This window comes from Capra hircus, chromosome 4 (assembly GCF_001704415.2).
Source record: "Capra hircus breed San Clemente chromosome 4, ASM170441v1, whole genome shotgun sequence".
In the NCBI taxonomy this organism is placed as follows: Eukaryota; Metazoa; Chordata; class Mammalia; order Artiodactyla; family Bovidae; genus Capra; species Capra hircus.
This window is the reverse complement of record NC_030811.1, coordinates 6,839,244-6,863,977: the sequence shown is the minus strand read 5'-3', so window position 1 is coordinate 6,863,977 and position 24,734 is coordinate 6,839,244. Positions and strand designations below refer to the sequence as shown.

The following is a 24,734-nucleotide window of genomic DNA, read 5'->3' as shown; positions in this document are numbered from 1 at the left end:
GGACTGTAGCCCGCCAGGCTCCTCTGTCCATGGGGTTCTCCAGGCAAGAATCCTGGAGTGGGTAACCATTCCCTGCTCTGGGGGATCTTCCTGACCCAGGGATCGAATGCACGTGTTCTGCATTGTGGGAAGATTCTTTACAACTGAGCCACCTGTAAAGCCCCAAAACATGCAACTTTGAAGGCTACAGGGCTTACACATGGGAGAGTGAGAAGGCATAGAAAGCAGAGAGCCCACTCTCAAAGGGCATGGACAAAATCTCTCATGCTCTGAGACCCAGTGCAGAAGCAGTGATATGACGGGAGCCTGAGGGAGGCCCACTTGCTGATCTTGGAGAGCCGCCCACAGAGCCAGGAGGCAACTGTATATATATATATATATATATATATATATATATATATATATATATATATATATATGTTCATGGATTGGAAGAATCAATATTGTAAAAATGTCTGTCACGATACTGTCCTATACTAGCCAATATAATCTACAGACTCGACGTAATTTCTATCAAATAACCAATGGCATTTCTCACAGAATTAGAACACAAAATTTTACTATTTGTATGGAACACAAATGACCCTGGATGCCGGGGGCCAGCGTGAGGACCTCCACCCATGGCAAAGGTCATGAGGAAGGAAGCTTGGCATACTCAAAGGTGTGATCAAGCCTCAGGAAACCCCCTGTTCCTGAGCATCTACCCCCAAAACCTGAGTCTCTCTACTATTTCATGCTCTCGCCTACATCTCTGACTTCATGGGGGGCTGTTCCCCACCGGTTCTCTCGGAGAAGGAGTTAACTTGCAGCTCCAAGTCAATAAAAATTCCTGGGCATGACAAGAGTGTTTCAGCTTACTAACTCTGAAGGTTATCTAGCCCACCTGTATAGGTTCGTCTGGCCACATGTGATTGTTTACAGCCTCCCAACCTGAGAGGCACGAGATGTTTTAGACTTACTAAAGGCAAAATCGTCAGTATAGTGGGTTGGTTAGGAATTATATTGGTGAAGGGTTTTTCATTTGCTGTGCCAATAATTACTGCTAATTCCCTGCCCTGGGTGTGACAAGGGTGTCTCAGGTCAAATCTCTCTGCTGACAGACTAGCTTGTGTGACAGGATTATCCATACTCCTGCCACATGATTGTTTACTACCTCTCAACCATAAACAGCATAGAAAGTTTGGAGTATTTTGAGAGTCTTAATTAGCATAGGGCTTTTCTCATTGTTGAGTCAATGATTGCCTCCAGGCCTCCATATCCTTAGGCACCTGGGAATATATTAATTAATGTATTTGGGATATAGAAAAGGAAATATAGTAGTTTTTAAGTTAGCAATACTAGACTTTTTGAGTTAATGAATTTTCTCTTTTGTAATAGATCACTGTACTTTGTTATAAGTCACAGTGTCCTTGCTATATAAAAATGTAACTTTATCACTATCTTAAGAATAAATAGATCTTAAGGGGAACATTGGTAAAAGGATTTTCATTTGTTGGGGTGATGTTTGCTGCTAAATCTCCATATTCCCTGTCCTTATAATGAATATAACTAGCATATAGGAGAAATAAGCATTAACCTTTAAGATTAATCATGTTAACCTTAGGTTAAATAAATTGCTTTCTTGATTGTAACTCACTACACCCTCACCTTATAGGAATGCAACTTTATTTGGAGGGTGGTGCCTGGTTTAAGAAAAAACACCCTTGGAAGAAATAAGTTTTTTGGTCATCAGAAAGAAAGGATCATAAAATGTCAGCAGGTCTCATGGCCAGAAGATGATGTAAAACCCCTAAGACATTTTTTATACATTTATGTGAAGCACCTGATTTTGATAAAGGTCAGGACTGCTGACCCCCGCTTGACTCAGTATTCATCCCTATGTGTAACAAAAGGTATATAAGCAAACCCAAAAATAAAGAAATCGGATCAGTTTCCAGAAAGACTGATTCCCTCATGTCGTTCTTTCCTGCTCCCCGTTTTTCTGGCTGAATTCCCATCTGGAGCGTGGGTGCTCGCCATGTCTGCTTACTTGCCCCGGTTTTCAAGCCCACGCAAGAAGGAGCCCAAGAAGGTGCACCTTCCGATATTCAAGTGGTACCGGTGACCCAACATAGATGGTGCAAATTCCTTGTCTTGGAATTTTATTGGTATCCCACGTAAATCAAGTTATTCAGCCTCCTTTTCTCTCCTATTATTTTCTGGCCAAATTCCCATCTGGTGCATGGGTACCCACCAAGCCTGCTAATTTTGCCTGGGCTTCTAAGATCGGACCATGGAGGCCTCGGTGCCTCCTCTCCTTCAGGAGAATGGGAAGACGCCTGTGGCCTATGTAGGTGGTGATTGATATTCCATGTAAATCAAGTTATTTAGCCTCTTTTTCTCTACTAATTTTCTAATCCCTCTCTATCTGTAATTAAATAAGTTATTTCCAAGGAAATAATTTCCAACTCCATCCCCACCTTTGAATCACCTTGGATCCACCGGGGCTGGACCCTGGCACCTGGATAGCTAAAACAATCTTGCCAATAAAATGAACAACAAGAAAGAAGTGGACAAATTCTTAGAAAAGTACAATCTCCCAACAGTGAACCAGGAAAAAATCAAATATATGAATAGACCAATAATCAGTTCTATAGTCTCCCTATTGGGGAATCTAATGCAGTCTCCCACTTGACAGATGGGGATACTGGTAAAGAATCCACCTGCAATGCAAGAGACCCACGTCGAGGAGATCCCCTGGAAAAGGAAATGGCTACCCACTACAGTATTCTGGCCTGGAGAATTCTATATAGTCCATGGATTCACAAAGACTTGGACACAACCGAGCGACTTTCACTTTCATAATAACTAATCATGAAACTGAATGTGTTATTTAGACCAAGAAACAAAGTCCAGGACCAGATGGCTTCACAAGTGAATTCTACCAAACATTTATGAAAATGTTAACAGCTATCTTTCTCAAATGATTTTTAAAAACTGCAGAGGAAGAAATACTTCCAAACTCATTGTATGAGGCCAGCACCACTCTGATATCAAAATCAGAAAAGATAACACACAAAAGGAAAAGTATAGGCCAATATCACTGATGAACATATATGCAAATGTCCTCAACAAAATATTGACAAACCGTGCTGGGCTTTCACTCTAGAGTCACCTTCTGCACCTCTCAGATGGTGCCTGCGTGCCACTCCCCTGCCCTGGCTGGCTGGGCCCTCCTCTTCCAGGGACAAGGCAATGGGTGGGCAAGGGGTCGATGGATTAAAGGAATTTAATCCTGGCCTGGAGGTGGGCTTCCTCCGCCCACACCACCTTATCCCCTCAGTCCCGCCAGGGTGGAAGATGCTCCTTGAAGGCAGGTTATGTGTGGGTGGCCCAGAATCAAGCAGTTTGGAAAAGTCGCTTGACCCAGAAATCACAGAGAGCTATTCCAAAGTAGAAGGAATGCACTCAAACTAGCTTGGCCTGAAGGTAGAAAGTGAGAAGAGAGTCCTGCACCAGTTGCATTGAGAAATGAAGAGCTCCTGTGTGAATTCACCAATCTGATTTCTTGCTCAGGGAGGCTGGAACATCTATCTCCAGAAATGTCTTTGAAAAATAAAAACCAAGATAACCATTCATCTGAGGACTCTGTTAAAGGAAATAACCAATACAGGTCTCCAGGTAGGATCCCCCTGGAGCATGAAGAGGAATCACGTAAGAACTTTCAGCAATTTGAGACCAATGATCAATGCAGACCGTATCCTATGGTCCACTTGGAGCCTTAAGAGAAACCAGATACTAACTTCAGGCAATTTGCCACAAAAACCTACAGTTTCCAGTGCAATCCAACCAGACCCCAAAATATCATTTTTGGTTTCCTTCCTGTTTTGCAGTGGCTCCCAAAATGCAATCTGGAGGAAAACATTTTAGGGGATGTGATGTCTGTCTTGATTGTGGGCATCTTGTTGGTGCCCCAGCCCATTGCTTATTCTCTCTCGCCTGGCCAGGAACATATCGATGGTCTACATACATCTTTTGTCGGCTTCATTTACTTCCTATTGGGGACCTCCATCACATCTCTGTGGGCATTTTGGAGTGTTGCGCCTTATGATCAGTCAGCTGTAGTTGACTGAGAACTGTGCGGACTTGGCTATGACACTGCTCATGTTGCTCCTTCTTTGGGAGTGGTTTCAGGTGGGAGCACATTATTAAGCCAGACATCAGGCAAGATATGTAACACAAGTAGCTATGACATTATAGTTGACAGTACGGTAACCTTGAAGGTTGGAGTGTATCAGGCAGCCATGGGCTCTATCAAGCGGGCTTTGTTTCAGTCTATCTCTCAGATGCCTTGCTGAGGGCATTTGTCACCTGTGCCTCCTTCACAGCTGTTACATCTCAGGCCAAGTATCTCCCTGGACTGACTCCGTTGGAGTGATGGCAGGGATTATTCATTATTGAAAGTGAAAGTGTTAGAAGCTGAGTCATGTCCAACTCTTTGTGACCCCATGGACTGTAGCCCACCAGGCTTCTCTCTCCATGAAACTTCTCCAGGCAAGAATATTGGAGTGGGTTGCCATGCCCACCTCCAGGGGATCTTCTTGACCCAGGGATACAGCCCATGTCTCTTAAGTCTCCTGCATTGGCAGGCGCATTCTTTACCACTAGTGCCACCTGGAAAGCCAGATCTCTGGAGAGCCCTATGTAAATTTAAGAATCTGCCCAAGATGTGGGGCTTTCCTGGAAGCTCAGCTGGTAAAGGATCCACCTGTGATTCAGGAGACTCCTGTTTGATCCCTGGGTTGGGAAGATCCCCTGGAGAAGGGAATGGCTACCCACTCTAGTATCCTGGCCTAGAGAATTCCATGGACAATGTGGAGAATTAGCTGAATGGATACAGTTATCTCATTTGGTACTGTGCTGCCCTCTGAACTGAGTACTGAAATAGGCCTGCTTATTGGGGTTGTTTTTTCTATGTTTTGGCTCATCCTCCATACTCAGAAGTAAAGAATTCATTGCTTGGCCCAACAAAAGAGCCTGAAATCTTTGAATCCATGTCTGCCTACAAGACCTATCAGGCTAAGTCAGCCATCAAGGTTGTCCACTTTGAATTCACTTTTTATTACATGAACAAGGAATATTTTAAATCTTTATAAACCTCCCCCCCCAATCCAGTCTTAGTAACTTCAGTTCAGTTCAGTCGCTCAGTCGTGTCCAACTCTTTGCGACCCCATGGACTGCAGCCCATCAGGCCTCCCTGTCCATCACCAAATCCCAGAGCTTGCTGAAACTCATATCCATTGAGCCGGTGATGCCATCCAATCATTTCATAGGCAGCTCAGAAGAAGGTAGCAAAGGAAAAGATCAAAAGGGAAATAGCCGCTCTCACTGGAATCCAGGATGAAGTTTCAGTGCGACTTTCCCATGATTCCTTAGAATTCCACACCATCGTGACTGACTGCAGTGCAACACAGCTTTTAGATCCAGCAGGGATCCACATGATGAAAGAAGGTCTCAGGGTTCATGAGGCCATTGGCATCCAGGTTCTGCTGGCTGAGTGTAATCCCTCTGTGAGGGACTCCCTGACCCAGGGAGAGTACTGAAGAAATGAAGAGGAAAATTTCTTTTACACTGTATGTGAGGCATGACTTTTGAAGAAGACTCTCAAAATTTGAAAGATATGTATGTTCCTAATGGTCTGAGCTTTTTCAGTGATTGAGAAAGTAGATGGAAGGAAGAAATACTGTCTAGCCAGTTGTTTAAAATTTCAGGTGTGTAGCATTTTGTACCTTGGACCTGGAAATTGTTCCCCCCCTGGAGATGTTGGCCTTTTCGCTGGACAGAACTGTTCCTTTGAAGCTGATGGCTGTCATCGATACATAAATGCAGCAGAGCTTTTAATTAGGCAGAACCAAAAAAAGAAACTACCGAGGTTTTCAGCTTTCTCACACTTATGGAATTAAATGAATATCTGTTGAATTGAACTGTAGTTCAGTGCAGTGGCTCAGTCGTGTCCAACTTTTTGTGACCCCATGAATTGCAGCATGCCAGGCCTCCCTGTCCATCACCAACTCCCGGAGTTCATCACATGTCCATCGGGTCAGTGATGCCATCCAGCCATCTCATCCTCTGTCATCCCCTTTTCCTCCTGCCCCCAATCCCCCCCAGAATCAGAGTCTTTTCCAATGAGTCAACTCTTCGCATGAGGTGGCCAAAGTACTGGAGTTTCAGCTTTAGCATCATTCCTTCCAAAGAAATCCCAGAAATCTGATCTCCTTTAGAATGGACTGGTTGGATCTCCTTGCAGTCCAAGGGACTCTCAAGAGTCTTCTCCAACTGTAGAGTAGCCCCCAAATTTAATGACAATCTTGTTTTAGGAGATAAGCGTCTGGACTCTTCCTTCCTCAGGAGGTAAAGGGGTAAAGATGGCATTTACATGAGAAGTCCTGGAGCCTGTTTGGCAAGGCTCCCTAGAGAGGGAGTAGAAGAGAAGTAGGGAAAGAATACTGTGTCTGCTCCTGCAAGAGCATGTCAAGAGGCTTCCTGAGTGCAGGTTAGCAATTAGGCAAGCTTGTGGTCACTTTGGGCTTCCCTAGTCCTTGTCTTCTCTGCCCACCCCGCCCCCGCCTCCCCACACCCAGATGGCACTCAGGTCTCTGACAATTCCTCTCAGGCAAAGTCTTACCAATAGTCTAATGGCTGAGCAGGTTTACAAAATCCTACCAGCCAGCCCCACTTTATACAGAACACTCTTGATGATACATTTGATGCTTTTAGTCAGAATTTTGTTTAGGGTAAGTAGGTAAGAAAAGAACTCCTCAAAATCAGCCAGCACAATGAGAATCCTCCCTGTCTCTTCTGATCCCTATCTGTCTCTGTTTCTGAGGACTTCTTCACATTAAGCACCATGTGCTTCCCATGGAATCTGTCCTAAACTGCTCTATCTGATGAGCAGTGAGCAACGAGTGAGTTGGCCAGGCAAAAGGAAAAATGGTGGCTGGGTAATTTTGTGTAGCCTTTACTTGTTGTTGTTGTTGTTGTTTTCACTCTTTTGGCTGCACTCGGACTTTGCTGCACTTGGGCTTTTCTCTAGTTGCAGAGAATGAGGCTAATCTCTAGTTGCAGAGAGTGTGGATTTCTCTTGCTGGGAAGCATGGCCTCTAGGGCATGTGGGCTTCAGTATTTGTGACATATGGGCTCTAGAGCACAAGGTCAGTACTTGTGGCACACAGGCTTAGTTGCTCTGCAGTATGTGAGATCCTCCCAGACTAGGGATGGAACCTGTGTCTCTTGTATTGGCAGGAGGATTCTTTACCACTGAGCCACAAGGAAAGCCCATATATAGCCTTTTAAATGAGCCTGAAGCAAATTGTTCAGGATAGATTGCAAAAAGGCATGATTGACAGCTTCTCTTAAGAATTTATTTATTTAGCAGTGAATTGTTTTTTCCTTCCCATGGTATTTTAGCAAGGGTCAACTGGAAATTGACAGTCTTTTGCATATTAAGAAGCTGCTGGTCATCTTTATTTACTCTGCAAGAAAAATTTATTGTAACCAATGGAAAAGAATGCACATAAGTGATAGTCTGCTTCCCAAAGAACATCAATAGTTAATCTGTAGATATTTTTGGTGAAAATAGAGTGAAAACTTACTGTCATGCCCCCTATTGATGTACAAAGAATACTGATGACAGTGACAGCTTTTAACTCTGTGAAACAAGGTGAAAATGAAAGTCACTCAGTCATGTCCAACTTTTTGCAACCCCATGGACTGTAGCCTGCGAGGCTCCTCTGTCCATGGAATTCTCCAGGCAAGAATACTAGAGTGGGTTGTCATCCCCTTCTCTAGGATGTCTTCCCAACCCAGGGATTGAACTCGGGTCTCCTGCATTGCAGGCTTTTTGGATCATCTGAAACTATTATGCAAGAGGATTTAGAAGCATCACATTCATACAACCCAGATTCTGTGGGTGAATTATTTATGATAGCTGATCACAGGTTGTGGCATAGCAATATTTCCTTTTCAAAAGCAAGTACATCCAACATTGAAAGCTTAAAGTTCTGTATCTGGACTTTCGTGGGTGAAGAAAATAAACAGATTTTCCAAAGCTAGGACTAGGAGACTAGTTTATGTGAAAATGAATAGCACACTATTTTAAACAAATGAGATAAAAATAGCAAAAATGCAGCATCATTTTTAACCCACTCCTACATTCCAAAATGACTACTGCTTTTTCCAGTAGTCATGTATGGATGTGAGAGTTGAACCATAAAGAAGGCTGAGTGCCAAAGAGTTGATGTTTTTGAACTTGGTGTTAGAGAAGACTCTCGAGAAATCCTTGGACTGCAAGGAGATCAAACAAGTCAGTCCTAAAGGAAATCAATTCTGAATAGTCATGAGAGGGACTGATACTGAGGCTGAAGTTCCAGTACTTTGGCTACCTGATGCAAAGAACTAACTCATTGAGAAAGACCCTGATGCTGGGAAAGATTGAAAGCAGGAGGAGAAGGGGAAGAGAATGAGATGGTTGGATGGCATCACCAACTCGATAGACATGAGTTTGAACAAACTCCAGGAGTTGGTGATGGACAGGGAAGCCTGGCATGCTGCAGTCCATAGGGTTGGAAAGGGTCAGACACCACTTAGTGACTGAAAAACAACAACATTCTAAAATGGTAAAATATTTATGTAAAGCAAAACTGATGAGTAGAGCAGCTATTAGAGGGGGAGATTTAAATTTTTTATATATATATTTTGTATTGGAGTATAGCTGATTAAGGAGCTATACTTAAAATATCATTTTTTACTTTAAATATCATTTTATACTTTAAAATATCATTTTTATTGGCTCCATAAATTGCAAGTGTTGCTTTTCTTTGGGGAGAGTTCTGTCCATCATGAAAAATGCCTTTCTGTTATCAAAACAAAGCAGTTTCTCATGAGCTAGATTTCTGTTTTGAGGTGATTGACATTATGATTACATGTCATAGGGTCCTGAGTGTTGACATCCTTTTAGAACTTAAGTCTAGAAATTCAGAAATGTTAGCTGCTGTTTGTATTTGTCTTTTGTTTATTGTTTGTAGCCAATATTTCCTCTTTCTCTTCAGTCTTATGAATAATAAAATTTAAAAAATTAGCAAACCAAATCAACAGTGTCAGACTTTATTTTTTGGGGCTCCAAAATCATTGCAGATGGTGCTTGCAGCCATGAAATTAAAAGACACTTACTCCTTGGAAGAAAAGTTATGACCAACTTAGATAGCATATTCAAAAGAGAGACATTACTTTGCCGACTAAGATCCGTCTAGTCAAGGCTATGGTTTTTCCAGTAGTCATGTATGGATGTGAGTTGGACTGTGAAGAAAGCTGAGTGCCAAAAAATTGATGCCTTTGAACTGTGGTGTTGGAGAAGACTCTTGAGAGTCCCTTGGACTGCAAGGAGATCCAACCAGTCCATTCTAAAGATCAGCCCTGGGATTTCTTTGGAAGGAATGATGCTAAAGATGAAACTCCAGTACTTTGGCCACCTCATGCAAAGAGTTGACTGATTGGAAAAGACTTTGATGCTAGGAGGGATTGGGGCAGGAAAAGAAGGGGACAACAGAGGATGAGATGGCTGGATGGCATCACTGACTCAATGGGCGTGAGTCTGGGTGAACTCCAGGAGTTGGTGATGGACAGGGAGGCCTGGCGTGCTGCAATTCATGGGGTCGCAAAGAGTCGGACATGACTGAATGACTGAACTGAACTAACTGAAAAGGGTCATATATCGGGATCAAGTGGGATTTATCCTAGGGATATGAGGATTTTTCGATTTCTGCAAACCAATCAGTGTGACATACCATGTTAACAAATTGAAGAATAAAAAAACATACAATTATCTCAATAGATGTTGAAAAAGTTTTTGATAAAATGCAGTATCCATTTATAATAAAAACTCTCCAGGAAGTGGACATAAAGGGAACATGATTTCAGTTCAGTTCAGTCACTCAATCGTGTCCTAATCTTTGGGACCCCATGACCTCAGCACGCCAGACCTCCGTGCCCAGCGCCAACTCCTGGAGTCCATCCAAACCCATGTCCATCGAGTTGGTGATGCCATCCAACCATCTCATCCTCTGTCGTCCCCTTCTCCTCCCACCTTCAATCTTTCCCAGCATCAGGGTGTTTTCAAATGAGTCAATTCTTTGCATCAGGTGGCCAAAGTATTGGAGTTTCAGCTTCAACATCAATCCTTCCAATGAATATTCAGGACTGATTTCCTTTAGGATGGACTGGTTGGATCTCCTTCCAGTCCAAGGGACTCTCAAGAGCTTCTCCAACACCACAGTTCAAAAGCATCAATTCTTTGGGCCTCAGCTTTCTTTATAGTCCAACTCTCACATCCATACATGACCACTGACAAAACCATAACCTTGACTAGATGGACCTTTGTTGACAAAGTAATGTTTACCTCAACACAATAAACGTCATATATGACAAACCCATGGGCTTTCCTGGTGGCTCAGTGGGAAAGAAGCCACCTGCCAATGCAAGAGATGTGGGTTCAATCTCTGAGTGGGGAAGATCCCTTGGAGAAGGGAATGGCTACCCACTCCAGGTGTTCTTGCCTGGGAAGTCCCACGGACAGAAGAGCCTGGCAGCTACAGTCCACAGGATCCCAAAAGAGTTAGATATGACTTAGTGACTAAATGACAACAATGACAAACCCATAGCAAGCATCATAGTCAACAGTGAAAAGCTGAAAGCACTCAGTCTAGGATCAGGAGCAAGTTGATAATGCCCACTCTTGCCACTTTGACTGAACATAGTTTTGGAAGTCCTAGCCACAGTAATCAGAAAAGAAAGAGAAATAAAAGAAATCTCACAAGAAAGGGAGAAGTAAAAGTGTCGCTGTTTGTAAATGACGTGATACTACATATAGGAAATACTTAAGAAAACTACTAGAGCTCATCAGGGAGGTCAGTGAAGCGCAGGACACAAAATTAATACAGAGAAGTTTGTTGCATTTATACGCTAACAAACTATCAAAAAGAGAAATTAAGGAAACAATCCCATTTATCTTTTCATAAAAGAAAGAAATACCTAGGGGTAAGCCTACCTAAAGGAGATGAAAGACCTGGACTCCAAAAACTATACCAAACTGATGAAAGAAATTGAAGACAACACAAACAGATAGAAAGATATATCACGTTCTTGAACTGGAAGGATTAATACTGATAAAATGACCATACTACCCAAGGTGATTTACAGATTCAGTGCAATCCCTATCAAATTACCAATGGCATTTTTAAAGAATTAGAATAAATAATTTTAAAATTTTGTATGGAAACACAAAAGATTTTGAGAAAGAAGAACAAAGTGGGAAGAATTATGCTCTCTGTAATCAAAACAATATCCACAGTAATCAAGACAGTATCGTATTGGAGCAAAAAGAGACACAAAGATTAATGAAATGACCCAAATCAGCCAAAATATTTTACGAAGCCTTCTAATTCCTTGGAGGTTTCACATTCCTTATCACCCCAGTTCTCTGGTAAAGTTGAGAGAGCCAAGCGAATCATAAATGAAACTCTGACCAAATTAACAATTAAACTTCATCAAGATTGGACTAAACTCCTCCCTTTAGCCCTCTTAAAGGTCCGGGCATTACCAAAAAACTCCCTAAATATCAGTCCATTCGAAGCCATGTATTGGTGGCCGATAGTACCTTTAGGACCCTCCCCTCCCAGGACGGTCCCAAACTGCTATCCCACCTTCCTTTTCCCTTACTTGCCCATATACAAGATGCCCTTTGGCAACATATGGATAACCTCGACCACTCTCCAATCTTCCATCCGCATCCCTCCAAATAGGAGACAAAGTCTCTATGACAGTTCAGTCCCACTCAGATCTAACCGCTAAATGGCAAGGACCCTACACTGTAATTCTGCTGACCCCTACCACTGCAAAATTAAAAGAAATCACCCCTTGGGTGCACATCACTCAGCTAAAAAAGGTTATGCAGCCCAATGATGAGAATGCTTACCAGATTAATACTTATCCAGTTTCTTACATAGACCCTACAACTCTAAAGATCTCATGGCTTCCACTGGCCCCAGCTGGCGATGGATGAGCCTGTCGGTTTAACTATTACAATTATTTCTGGAACAACTCCCGGCAGATATCTGGGTCTCGAGTCCTCAAGGATCCACATTTGACCATGTTGAAGATTACATCTTCACCCTGTGGCTGCAGGGAACCGTTTATAACTTTTACCCTTTTGAAATCCAATTTTTCTCCATAGTTAGTTCAGCTCAGTTAAGCTTTTTCACTCTCCCCGTTCACTTTCATCAAGAGGCTCTTTTGTTCTTCATTTTCTGCCATAAGGGTGGTGTCATCTGCATATCTGAGGTTTTGATACTTCTCCCAGCAATCTTGATTCCACCTTGTGCTTCTACCAGTCCAGCATTTCTCGTGATGTACTCTGCATAGAAGTTAAATAAGCAGGGTGACAATATAAAGCCTTGACATACTCCTTTTCCTATTTGGAACCAGCCTGTTGTTCCATGTCCAGTTCTAACTGTTGCTTCCTGACCTGCATACAGGTTTCTCAAGAGGCTGGTCAGGTGGTCTGGTATTCCCATCTCTTTCAGAATTTTCCACAGTTTATTGTGACCCACACAGTCAAAGGCTTTGGCATAGTCAAGAAAGCAGAAATAGATGTTTTTCTGGAACTCTCTTGCTTTTTCCATGATCCAGCAGATGTTGGCAATTTGATTTCTGGTTCCTCTGCCTTTTGTAAAACCACCTTGAACATCTGGAAGTTCACGTATTGCTGAAGCCTGGCTTGGAGAATTTTGAGTGTTACTTTGCTAGGGTGTGAGGTGAGTCTGATTGTGCATAGTAGTCTATCTTATATTCACTTACCCAAATGCTGGTTAGCATCTTCTTATCTTTTTTCTTTCTTCTGCCCCAAGAACTCTTTCAAAACCCTGACCACAACTATCTACTCCGGACCCTTAATTTAACCCATACTTTCAATGCGTCTAACCCACGATTGGCTAAATACTGCTGGATATGTCTCTCCATAACTCCTCTGGGAGATTCAGCCTCCCCATATCCATCCTCGACTAGACCACTGGTAATATATCCTTACACCACTCATATTGTGGGGAGCCTTTATTCATCTCATATCTTAAACATCTTCACACGAGTGATCAAATCTGGAATTTGGACAATCTCTTAGAATCTTTACTCACTGACCTTCCCTCCTACAATAGAAAACCTTCAATATGACGCCCTATCACCTAGAAAGTAAGACTATTACAACCAGCTCCTTTTTGCATATTTAGACATTCCCAAAACAGTTCATATGACCAATCCCTGGGCATAATCCCTAAACCCATGTGTAACCATACCTTCACTTTACTCTTTGCCACTGGAAAGGCTATATATATTTCTGGGCCTACAGGACAATCTTTAAGCTTTATAGGACGATTTCCCTCAGCATAGTCCTCCACTTCTCCCATCGTTGGGGCCACCTTAGCAGGGGCCCTGACCATTCTTGAACGAAAGATCAAACCCCCTCCCCGTCGACTCCTCTTAGCCATCGACTTCAGCTGTTGTGTTGAGACACCTGGCCTGTTTTTCTTGTGTGCGGCATCTACATACCTCTGTTTACCTACTGATTGGACTGGAACCTGCACCCTGATATATTCCAGTCCTAACATTTTTACAGCCCCCAGTGATCAACCCCTACCTATTCCTTTCATTCGCAAGCAAGTGAAATGAGCCATTCATTTCATTCCCCTCTTAGTGGGACTAGGAATAGCGGCTGGAATTGGAACAGGAACTGCCGGCCTAACCACCTCCATCCAAAACTACCAGGCACTATCTAAAGACCTATCAGAAAACCTTCAGGAAATATCCCAAGGTCTAGTAACTATTCAAAATCAACTCGATTCCTTGGCGGCTCTAGTGTTACAAAATAGAAGGGGATTAGATCTACTAACTGTAGAAAAGGAGGGAGGGGTTGTGCCTTTTTCTGGATGAATCCTGCTGCTTCTATGCCAACCAGTTGGGTGTTGTCCAGGAAGCTGCAAAAAAAAACCTTATAGATAGAGCCTATCAAATCGGTCAGAGATCAAGCAACTCCTGGCAGTCATGGTTGACAGATTGGAACGGATGTCTTGGGTTTTGCACCTTCTTGGACCATTCATATTCATTATCCTCCTATTCACTTTTGGACGGACCTTGTTTGTTTAATCTTTTCCAGGGATTCCTCCAGGACTGAATTTGAGCCATTTCTCGACATCAAGTCAACACTGTTCTTCTGCTCGAGACCCTGGCAGCTAGGATAGAAAATCAACATTACGGGCCTTAGACTTCCTTCCTCCCAGACCACAAGCCCCGCCCCTCAGTTACCAGCACGAAGAAGCCCAAAACATTGACAACGCCCATCTCTCTTTCTCTTTCTATATATTCCTTAGGGTCTGGAATGAAGGAAAGCTACCTGGCTCAAAATAGCCTGGAGTTAAAACTCCCCTCTAGGTCCTCCCCACCATTTTATACAGAATAAAGAACTTTCTACCTGAAGAAAGAAATGAACATGAAGATTGGTCACGTTCAGCTCCCAGTCAATCCCAGTCTCTGGCCTGTCTCAGGAATTCTTTGTCCCAGTGGTTTAAAGTTAACTAATCAAACAGACCCCCTCAAAACATTGTTCTCTGCATATGTATGTTTTCCATATACACCGCTCTCTTCTTGACTTAGTGCACCAGTTCCCTGGTCTGACTGCTGCCCCTTTTTGCCTTATTAAAAGTGATCTGTTTCTGTAGAGTATCGGTCTTGTTCTTTCTCCAAACCTTGCCTTATCTAGTTCTTTTACCTTACAATGACTACATCAAAAAGCCAAGAAATAACAAGTGTTGTGAGGATGAGGAGAAAGGGGAACCTCATGCACTGTTGATAGTATTAGGTAGTTAGAATAGAAACAGGAGTCCAAAATGGCGGTAGCTAAAAGACAAGGAAGGGAAAAGCCCACAAAAATAGAACAAAGGAAGTTCCGAGGACCTGAGTGAGGACCACAGGTAGAAAAAACAGCAGTCTTGGCTAGCCCAATTTACATAAGGCAGGCCCAGGGGCAGGGAAAAAACATATAAAAAGAGGAGCCAAAGGAGGAGCCAAAGGGCTCTCTCTCTCTCTCTCTATCTCTCTCTCTCTCTCCTGAGCTCTGGTTCACGTCTTTGGGTCTGCATGCCCTCACGCTTGGAGGATGGATTCTCCTGCTATTTTCTAAATAAAATAGAGCTGTAACACGGAGCTGTAACACTGATATGTCTAAGAGCTACAACATGGTCTGTTCGAGACCTGAGAGCTATAACGTGATCTGTCCAAGATCCGAGAGCTGTGACACGCTGAGGGCTTTAATGTCCGTCACTTCAAATCTTTGTTGTGATGAGACAAAACCGAGGAGCATACACTCGCCTGACATCTATGGTGCCATGACTCAGATTTAACCTGGCTGAAAGAACCTCCGCGCAGCCCCTGCAAGGTGGAGGCCAACTACAGCAGGAGCCCAAATCAGTGAAATCTCCCACAGTAGAAGCAGAGCATGAAGAAACCTCAGCTCAAGGGAACTGACAAGAGGCCCATCATGCTGGAAACTGGGACAGCGAAAAATGAACTCAGCAGAAAGCTCACACAGCTCAGTCTCAGATTCCAGAAGACCTCCAGTTAAGGTAGGAAGATCTCGCTCCTATGGCTGGAGGGACATATGCCTAACGAAATCTCAATTCTTTTACAATCTCTCGTTTCTTGTTTCCTCGAACCCCCCACGAACAGATGGGCAGCAGTGGGCAAAATTAAGGGACTCTCGAGAGGCTACTCTTTGGTATGTCCCAAAGGCACTATCTGCTGAGGCCCAGTAGCTGTTACCCAAGTCGGTGGGGGTTCTTCTGTCCTTACTCTTCTTTGTGCCAAGGATCAGGCCGATGAAAACTGTGAGCACCGGTCAGATATTTAGCAGATTTTCTGGCAGGCTATGAAAGGGATCCCTTGGCACATTTTTCCCACTGCTTTTTCCTCCTGTCCTTCAGCTCTCTCCTGGGACTCAAGCCAGGCCAAAACCCAGGATGCCTGGCTTCAGGACCTAATGAAGTGCAGGCTCTGATGTCTCATTGCAAAAATTCAGTGAGAGACAAAGCGATAAGTAAGAGGTGAATTTGTTAGGATTCAGAGAGAAGCACACTCTTCAGGGTGTGGGCCATTGCTGAGGAGAAGGGCTCAGGCCATGGAATGCTGCCTGGCTAGGTTTTGCTAGCCAAAATGAATTCATATGCTGATGAGGGGGAGGATCATCCCAACCACTGGGGAATCACTCACTCCTCCATCTTTTGACAGTGCCTTAGAGCTGTCCTGCCACCTCTGAGTGTGTCTTTTGGCTTAAAGATTGGGGATTAAGGTTTACTTGAATTTGACTTGTCATCTTGGACACAACTGATTTCAATCAGTGTACGTTATGCCCTTGTGCTATGTGATTCTTTCAAAGGTTGTGCCCTGCCCCCTTCCCTCCTGTTTCATGCTCTTTTCCTGAGCCTCGTCCAGGGCCACAATGTCACCTCTACAATCTTCTGGAGGGACAACCAGAAAACAGCTGGCCCTTGGGAGGGAAATACTGTATAATATCCAGTCCATCTAGATATTCAGGCCTTCATCTTCCATGTTTCCTACAACGTGTGCAACATCAGCATCTCTCAGTGAACCCCATAGAGTGGGAGACAGGCACACAATACCTGCTAGAAGTCCATCAGTTGGCATCCCTTCAAAGGCAATTGGACTTCCAGGGATAATGTTTGCCACTTTGGGAGTTAGCCCTGCAGGCCCTTTGGGCTCAAACCCTTACCACCCTTCTCCTAAAGTTACAAACATACCCCTGGATCAAATCTCCACTCCAGTTTTATGGAACATTTGGTCTGTTGCCTCTTGACAAATTTGTTCTTAAGCCATTACTAACTCCTACAATCAGGACCCTGTCCCCGTGTAGGCAATGTTGCTCCACCCAGCCTATTATTAAAATACCTTAATGTCCCTAACAGGGCCAGATAGCCCACTCCTTTATCACTACTTCTGTTATTACCTAAAGTGAGTCTATGACAATGAAATGTTTACCTGTGGAGACACCCTGCTCTTAAGGAGGACTAGGGGAAGAAATCAATGACTTAAATCCCTTAGAACAGTAAGAGGACAAGGCTTGTGACTGTTTCACTGTTTCCCAGTCTCAGGGCACAGGCTTGGATTGCTTTACATCATGATATCTCTTCCCATCTGTGGTGAACAAACTGGCAATGAGTTAAAATTACAACCCCTTAATCCTACCCTGCACTGGTCACACTGGAGAACTTGGAGACACCCAACTCCAGTCTGGGGGTCCCAGGAGATCAACCTGCTTTGATCTGACTAGGGATCTGGTCCTCAAAAGTTGTCACGCTTCAACCTACTAGGAGATCTGCCAGTCCAGTGGTCCCAGGAGGTCATCAGGCCTCGACCTACCCAAAGACCCAATTCTCGGGAGGCTGTCACATCTTGACCTGCCCGGGAATTCGATCTCCAGGAGGCTGTCACGCCTTGGCCTGCCTGGGGTTCTGCACCTTGACTCAGGGATGCCTGTCTCTCAGGTTGCAACAGTACTGGGTAGGATAAGCTTCAGAAAGACTCATCCCTAAGAAAGTCCACCCATGGAAATAGAAGGAAGCTTATTACTTGTGGGACTATGCCATGCCCAGTCTCAGCAATAACTTGGGAGCCCAATGAGAACCCCATTGACTTTCTGGAAAGGCTAAAAGAGGCCCTCCAAAAGTTTACCAATCTGGACTTAGACTCTTATGAGGGACAGGTGATTTTAAAGGACAAATTCCTGTCCCAGTGTGCGTCATATGTCAAAATTAAGTTACAACAACTACAGCAGCAGGACCCTGCTTCCTCTTTAGATGAGATGGTCCAGACAGCCACCAATACCTTTTATAACAGAGAACAGGAGGAGGCCAAAGCCCAGGAGAGGGAGAGAAGGAAAGAGACAAGGCATGCCCAGATGCTGGCCGCCTTCCAGAGATCCCTATTTCAAACCCTGAGTCCTTAAAGGACAAAGCATGAGGCAAATGCCTAATCTGTAGGCAGGTGGGGCATTGAGCCAAAGAGTGTGCAAACCATGACAAGTCTCCTAAAACGGCTTGCTACAAATGCCATCACCTGCTTCATATAAATGTATACAAAGGTCTTAGGGGTTTTACATCATCTTCTGGCCAGGGTGCCTGCTAACATTTTATGACCCTTTCTTTCTGATAACGGTCAGTCAACCAGAAAACTTATTTTCCAGGGGTGATTTTTCTTAAACCAGGAGCCACCCTCCGAAGGCACCAGATAAAGTTGCATTCCTATAGGGTGAGGGTGTAGTGGGTTACAATTAAGAAAGGAATTTACTTAGCCTAAGGTTTAACATGATTAATCTTAAAGGCTAATACTTATTTCTCCTATATGCTAGTTATATTAATTAAAAGGGCAGGGAATATGGAGATTTAGCAGCAAATATTGGCTCAACAAATGAAAAACCCTTCACCAATATAATTTCTAATCAACTCACTATACTATACTAATAATTTTCTAACTTCTCAAAAGAATCTGTATTTAGAAAGTTTAAAGCATCTCATGCCTCTCACAGTTGGGAGGCTGTGAACAATCACATGTGGCCGGACGAACCTGCTCAGGCAGGCTAGAGAACCATCAGAGGAGTTTGTAAGTTGAAACACTCTTGTCACACCCAGGAATTTTTATTAACTGGAGCTGTAAGTTAACTCCTTCTCCAAGAGATGTAGTGGGGGACAGCCCCCCATAAAGTCATAAAGCAGTAAAGTAGGCAGACTCTGGTTTTGGGGGGTAGATGCTTGGGAACAGGGGGTCTCCTGTGGCTCAATCCCGCTTTTGTATATGCCAAGCCTCCTTCCTCCTGACCTTTGCCACGGGCGGAGTTCCTCATGCTGGCTCCCGGCACCTCACCATGGTTCAACAGGACTGAAGCAGTCCACTCCAGCCAGCCCACTTGTCATAGATAACCACCATGGGGATGAAGCCAAGGGCATGGGATGAGGCAGATAGGTCTGAGAATTTCTTGGTTGACACAGGGGCTGCCTACTCTACCTGACTTCCTACTCCGGAGCCTTCTCCTCCCAAATCTGTACTAGTTTGGGTGCTCCAGGAAGAACAATTACAAAAAGATTCACTTGAGCACTTCTTTGTTGCTGGGATGGACAAATATTTTCCCGCCAGTTTCTGGCAGTCCCTGAGTGTCCTACTCCCTTATTGGAAAGAGATATACACACTAAACTGGAGTGCACCTTTGTGATGGGAAGCTTTTCAGCCCCTAGAGCCCTACAGCTCCTGGTTACTACTGAAAAACCCATTACATCTTCTCCAATAGAGAGGGGCCAAAAACTATGGGAGGACAAAATTAACCCCCACGTGTGGGACGAGGGGATTCTTGGACGAGCCCACCAAGCTGAACCGGTCACCATTGTCCTCTGAGATCCCACTCGGTTTCCTAACTGGAAACAATATCCCCTCAGAAGAGAGGCTCGGGAGGGACTACAGCCTTTAATAAATAAATTCCTTGCTTGTGGGCTATTGGTCCCCACCGATTCACCATGTAACACCCCACCAATCCTCTCAGTAAAGAAAAAGGATGGAAACTGGTAAATGGTTCAAGATATCCAGATCATAAATGAAGCTGTAGTCCCCCTGCATCACACATTACCCAATCCCTATGTAATCTTGGGAGAAATCCCATCCAGAGCCAAGTGGTTTACAGTCTTGGATCTCAAAGATGCATATTTTTTTTCTTTTGCTTACTACTGGCTAAAAAATCCCAATATCTTTTTGCCATTGTGTGGGAGGCCCCAGGAGAAAAACACCAACAGATGAGTTGGACACTATTACCTCAGGGGTTCAGAGATAGCCCCCAACTGTTTGGGCAGGCTCTTAGCTAGGATCTCCTACATCTGGACCTGGGAACTAATGGGAAAATATTACAATATGTAGATGACCTACTTATCTGCTCTCCAGATGAGAAAAATGCCCAACAACATGCAATTCTGGTTCTAAACTTTTTGCCAGAAAGGGGATATAAAGTTTTCCGTGCTAAGGCATAGATGGTCGAGACAAAGGTCACTTACCTGGGGGTTTATATTACACAAGGGTCCAGGAGGCTGTCCTCTGATCGGGTACAGTTGCCCTCCTCCACGACTCAAAAACAGTTGCGAGCTTTCTGGGGCTAATTGCATATTGTAGAATCTGGATACCCAACTATGGTCCAATTGCCCAGCCCATATATGAAAGCTTAAATGGATGAGATGATTCAATCCCACTGATGTGAGGAACTCCTCATAAGAAGGAAGAGGCTACACTAAAGCAAGCCTTAACTCAGGCACCTGCCTTAAGGTTGCCAGACCCAGAAAAAGCATTCCAACTTTATGTCCATGAAAGAGAGGGAATAGCCTTGGGAGTGTTAATTCAAATGTTGGAATCTGAGCGCCAACTTGTAGCTTACTTATCCAAGAGGCTCACTCCAACCACCTGAGGTTGGCCTCTGCCTTCGATATCTTGCAACTATTGCAGTCATGATAGAAGATGCTTTAAAACTCTCCTTTGGGGACAAACTAACTATTTTTACCAGCCACCAAGTAAAACAATTCCTAAATGGGAGAGGCCATTTATGGATGTCTGATCAAAGAATCCTCAGATATCAAGTAATGCTGATGGAAAATCCAGGCTTCACTTTATCCCCTTGTGAGGTTCTTAACCCAGCCACCCTCCTGTCTACCCCCGAGGGCTCTTTCCCCTTTCACTCTTGTCTAGAAACCTTGGACCACTGGACAAAACCCCGAGAGGGATTGTCGGAAGATCCTCTGACCAATCCTGAGGAAATCTGGTACACTGATGGAAACAGCTTTATCTTAGATGGAAAAAGAAGAGCCAGATATGCAGTAGTCTCCAATTTTGAGATCATAGAGGCTAAGCCTCTGCCACCAGGTACTTCAGCCCAATTAGCTCAGCTCATAGCCCTGACTCGAGCTTTAGAGCTGGAAAAAGGAAAAAGAATAGCCTTTTACACTGACTCCAAATATGCCTTTCTGGTGCTACATGCACATGCTGCTATTTGGAAAAAAAGGGGCCACTTGACTACCCGAGGGTCCCCAATCAAATATGGTGATCAAATTCTTAGACTCTTGGAGGCAGTCCATCTGCCCACTGAGGTTTCAGTCTCCCACTGCAAAGGACACAAAAAAGGGAGCACGGAGGTGGCATGAAGGAACCAAGCAGCTGATCAGGCAGCTAAGAGAGCAACATTACAGAACAATGACCTAATAGGGGTTGCCACCCTAGTTCCACAGACTAATTTGCCAGAAACTCCCTCATATCCTGAAGGTGAGACTCTTAAAGCTAAGAGTGAGGGCTTTCAAGATCATATGGGGTGGTTCCAAAAGGAGAGAGTTCTTTTTCTGCCTGGGAACCTCCAATGGAAGTTGGTTAACTCCTTACATGCCATCACTCATTTAGGAGAAAAGGCCCCCCCCAAAATTACTAGAAAGGTCTTTCAGAGGAACAGGCCTCCAAACAACTATAAGGCAAGTGGCCTTCTTTTGTCTCACTTGCTAATTAAACAACCCCAAGGAGCTCGAAGACCCCAGCTGGCTCAGCCCATCCAAAGACATGGGACCTACCCAGGAGATAACTGACAGACGGACTTCACCCAGATGCCAGTTTCTCAAGGATATAAATACCTATTAGTCATGATAGATACATTCACAGGATGGCTTGAAGCTTTCCCACCCGGACTGAAAACGCTGAGGAGATGGTAAAAAAAAAAAAAAAAAAAAAAAAACTGCTCCATGAAATCATTCCAAGATTTGGTCTGCCCAGGTCATTACAAAGTGACAATGGAACATCATTTACTTCTAAGGTCACCCAAGGGGTCTCTAAAGCACTGGGCATTACTTATCTCCACTGTGCCTGGAGGCCTCAGTCTTCAGGAAAAGTAGAAAGGGCCAACCAATTCTTAAAATCAGTGATAAAAAAGATAACCCAGGAGACCTCCCTGGGATGGAAAGAGGCTTTACCAATAGCTCTCCTCTGCACCCATGTTGCCCCTAAAGAACAGGTTGGTCTTAGTCCTTATGAGATGCTATATGGGAGACCTTTTGTTTATGTCAATGACCTCTTCCTAGATCCAGAGGTTCAGACCCTCCAGTCCTATACCATGGCCGTTGGGCAATTCCAACAAGATATACGCTTGTGGGGTATGAACAAAGACCCAAAAGATTCTAAAGAGTCACCACTATATGTTCCAGGGACTCAAATCCTAATTAAAGTCTAGAACGATGGGTCCCCAAAGGCTCAGCTCCAGCCCACATGGAAGGGCCCCTACCCTATAATACTTTCTACCCCCACAGCAGTTAAGGTACCAGGACATGACTCCTGGATTCACTACTCATGAGTTGAGCCATGGAAGAAGACAGAAGAAGATACTCAATACACCTGTGAGCCCCTGGGAGATCTCAGATACCTATTCAGGACTACCAATGAGTGCCATTCTAATAAACACCCCAAAATCTAGTTTCTGGACATAAGATTTCTCAGGACAGCTCCAAAGAGCCAACACAGCTTGGTAGAGACTGTACTCCAAAACAGGCAGGAGATAAATCTTCTGATCCCTGAACAGGAGGGACTTGAGCCATCCTGGTGAAGGGAATTTGAAATTGGCTAATGCCCCTATTAGTCCTTGTTATGCCATATTGATGCTGGTTATGATTGTTCCAAGTATTATCAATTGTCTAACCTGTTTTGTCTCTGACCAGGTCAACAATCTACAACATGCAGTGTGAGTTCAACAAAGATGTAAAACTAGAGCCGACCAACGGAAAATATCACTCACCCTTAGATGGACACTGCTATAAGGACTCTGAGGGCTGAGACTGGCAAGAGGGGGAGGCACAATGCCCCTCGCCATCCCAGTTCAGGGGGAAGTAGCCAGAAAGACCTCGGATTCCCTATTCCCAAAGAATTGGGCCTTCCCTTTCTTGAGGGGGGGAATGTTAGGTAGTTAGAATAGGAAACAGGAGTCCAAAATGGTGGCAGCTAAAACACAAGGAAGGGAAAAACCTGTGAAAATAGAACAAAGAAAGGCCCGAGGACCTGAGTGAAGACCTCAGATAGAACAAACAGCACTCCTGGCAAGCCCAATTTACATAGGGCAGGCCCAGAGGGAGGAAAAAATCATATAAAAAGAGGAGCCAAAGGAGGAGCCAAAGGCCTCTCTCTCTCTCTCTCCTTCTTTTTCCCGCATACTGGTTCACGTCTTTGGGTTGGTGTGCCCTCACGCCTGGAGGATGGATTCTCTTGCTATTTTCTAAATAAAATAGAGGTGTAACACGGATCTGTAACACTGATTTGTCTGAGAGCTACAACACAGTCTATTCGAGATCTGAGAGCTATAACAAGGTCTGTCCAAGACCCGAGAGCTGTGACACACAGAGGGCTTTAATGTCCATCACTTCAAATCTTTGTTGTGACGAGATAGAACCGAGGAACAGACACTCACCTGACAATAGGAATACAAAAAAGTGCAGCCACTGCAAAAAACACTATGGAATCTCCTCAAAAATCTAAAATAGAACTCCATATGATCCAGCAATCTCAGCTCTGCGTATTTATCTAAAGAAGATGAAAACACTGACAAGTAAAGATGTTTGTGCCCCCACGTTCATTGCAGCATTATTTACAATAGTCAAGATATGGAGACAATTTCCGTGTCATTGATGGATGAATGGATAAAGGAATTTTGGTATATACACACACATACACACACGAATAGTATTCATCCATAAGAGAGAAGGAAATCTTACCCCTTTGACAACATGGATAGACGGGAGGGCATTATGGTAAGTGAAATACGTCTAACAGAAAAACAAATACGGTGCAAATCAATTGATATGTGGAATCTAAACAAAACAAACACCAAACTCATAGATGCAGAGAACATATTGGTGGTTGCCAGAGGTCGGGACTGACAGTGGAAGTGGGAGAAATGGATGAATGGGATGAAAAGGCAAAAATAATAAAATAAAATGCATACTCATTGCAACATGTATACACATACATAAGCTAATGGGAAATACCAAGACTTAGAAATATTTTTGATTGATGTTTGAATCTCCTGGAAAATGCATAAATTTTTATTTCATGCAAACTGAAATTCAATAAAGTTGAAAAACTGCAGTCACTTAGGTACAATTGGATTTGAGCAGCATAGTCAAATGTAAGAGCTTGATGGTAAAATTGGTCTAAGTTGTCAAACTACCTTGTCTCCGGGCCCTTTTACGATGTTAATTTGGATCTCTTCTAATGCAGACTTAGGACCTATTTTTGCACTTCTTGAAGCTCAAAGACTCAAAGGCTTTGCAGTTTTACTTTCAATAGTTTCTGCTCTTTTAAGCATTTGCTGGTTTTCCATTTTTCATTTCCTGTTTTTTTCAACCCACAGACTACCTTCTCATGCATGTAAAAATATCTGTACCTATTTGTTAGAAATTCTATGATAAAGAGACCAGAGGATGATTTTCACACACATTACAGCACAGTCCCCAAGAAGTTTGTGGTTGGCCCATTTCTCAGAATCTTCTCACAATAACAAGAGTGGTTGTTATAAATTCACATGTACACAGGCA

The 24,734-nt window shown here is 43.7% G+C and overlaps 1 pseudogene; it reads left to right on the top strand.

Moving 5' to 3' along the window:
• LOC108635868 lies at nucleotides 3,553-5,698 on the top strand (annotated as a pseudogene).